General features: G+C 39.4%; 1 non-coding gene across 1 annotated transcript; it reads right to left on the reverse strand.

Annotated features, from left to right (window-relative positions):
• Positions 1 to 2,015: 2,015 nt before the first annotated feature.
• On the reverse strand, positions 2,016 to 2,122 carry LOC118486116. The gene has a single exon (XR_004877972.1). It is a non-coding gene; the product is annotated as a small nucleolar RNA R71 (small nucleolar RNA).
• Between the last annotated feature and the right edge of the window lie 288 nt (positions 2,123 to 2,410).

The following is a 2,410-nucleotide window of genomic DNA, read 5'->3' on the forward strand; positions in this document are numbered from 1 at the left end:
CAAGATATGCAAAATCTCCTATAATACAGCAAGTACAAGACCACGGGGCTGTGCCTCTGACATAACTCATTAAATGAAGGCAAAGAAGAAGAAGACACGGGGCCTTGTGAAAGGCCTGTTTCCAACTATACGTAGGGGTCCTTGTTTTAATTGAATCCATCCCTTGCCAACCAGTTCTCTCACACTTGCCACCACTCCACCACCATGATACCACCATCATCTGCCAACTTCCTCCATCACCCATCGGGACCCAAGATTGATTGTAAGTGTTTTGTCAAACAAAGACCATGCTTGGCTAATCTCATACATCACTTGGTGAAGACAAATCTTTTATGTATTACTTTTGATTTCCAAGCTTTGGTTAACTTTTTAATTGGGTGTGTACTAATGACTTTAATAACTAGTTTTTTATATTGAAAGTGAACTTTATCCTATCATCCCTTCAGGTTATGTTGATTCACTCATTCGTGTCTTTACGGTCAATATAAAACATGTTAACTGCCTGGAAGTGGGTTAGAAGAGTGGTTTGGGTAAAGCTCTTGACTCGTTCAGTGTGTATATTGTGTGAGGACTTGATTCAAGCTTATTAGGACTTCCATTGAGCCATATAACATCAAATCGGGGGAAGTAAGAACGGCTTGAATCCCTTATAAACAAACTACTATTAAACTTTAAACCGGCCTTGCGGGACAGTATCCCTGCTGACTCAGACCAATATGGCTGAGGGTGTTGCCTCCAAAAGAGTGACATGCCGCAATAAATAAGATAATCTCTTAAAAAACCGAAAGTGCGGAAATCATCAAAGGATACGTAAAAGACGAGTCGGAACTACGTGATTTTATCTTGTCTATTGTTTCTTTTTATTATTTTAGTTTCTTTCTATATTTTTAATTACTAAACATCTTTTTCCTAAAAATTTGATTATATTAGACGTTGATGATATTCTAGTATTAAAAGCTCTTGTGTCCTTGGATGACCTCGGTATCTTACCATCACTATACTATGCCAACGATGGGTGCACTTGCCTTAGGGTGTTGTAGAGAGTGATTGTGTTATATCGTGTTTTATAAATTAAAAATTTTAAACTTGATAAACGGGTAAAAGTGCTTAAAATATACAAAAAATTATACCCACGCTCACACACGTCAAGTTTTTGGCGTTGTTTCTGAGGACACAAGGATTTTAAGAAAGTTTAAAATCTACGACCTAATCATTTTTAATCTTCTTTATTTTTTTTAGGTTTTCTCTTCTTTTTCTGCATTTTTTTCTACTTTCTGCAGATTCAGCACGGGGCCGTGTTTGATCACACACGGGGCCGTGTCCAACTTATAGTACTGAAAAGAATCTGTTTTCTAGGTTACTGGAATAAAAACACGGGGTCGTGTCATACTTCCAGTATCTGTGAACCAGAAAACAGAAACTTTATCTCGATAGCACGGGGCTGTGCCTATATAGACATGGGGCCGTGTTTGTTAACTGAACAACATTTTTCCTGCTTTTGTTCGCAGAAATTTACACCATTTTGTATAATTCGCAGAAAATACGACCTGATGCATGAAATCCACCTCCTACAAAGACATAAAAGTGCCACTAGAGGAACCCAAATGTTTTTTTAGAAAAAGACTCCAAGCTAGAAATCGACAAAAAGCCTCGACCCAAAACCTCCCCAGGGCGGATCAACGTACTCTCATGGAGTCGCTATTAACCTAGCAAATGTCGATGCTAACAACTTTGAGTTTCGACCACACCTAATCCAAATACTCCAAAATTCCGCCACCTTTAATGGCATACCTGACGAAGATCTCCATTTACATATTACCATTTTTTTGGAAATACGTGACTCATTTCAAATAAACGGAGCCTCTAACGACGCTATCCGGCTCTGTATCTTCCCGTTTCCACTCAAGGACCGAGCTAAGGCTTGGCTCAACACCCTACCAAGTGGATCTGTGCACACTTGGGCTGAACTTGCACACAAATTTCTCTACAAATATTTCCCTCCCGCTAAAACCGCCAAACTTATGACCGAAATTAATTCATACTCTCACGACGACGGGGAATCTTTGTATGAGACATGGAAAATGTTCAAAGAGTTATTAAGGAAATGCCCACATCATGGTCTAGAGCATTGGCAATAAGTGGCCATTTTCTATAATGGACTCTTACCACACACAAGGCAAATCCTTGATTCTAATTCCGGAGGACTCCATGGAAATTGGCGACCCGACGAAATTTACAACCAAATTGAAGAAATTGCTCAAAATAGTCTTCAATGGCACACTCCTAGGGGTTCAAAATCCATAGCCCCGGGAGCCCATAAGGTGGGTGAAGCCACTTCTTTACAAGCCCAAATCGATGCTTTAACCACAAAAATAAAGAAACTAGATGAACTAAAACAACTTCGGTTATG

Source organism: Helianthus annuus, chromosome 13, assembly GCF_002127325.2.
Source record: "Helianthus annuus cultivar XRQ/B chromosome 13, HanXRQr2.0-SUNRISE, whole genome shotgun sequence".
NCBI lineage: Eukaryota > Viridiplantae > Streptophyta > Magnoliopsida > Asterales > Asteraceae > Helianthus > Helianthus annuus.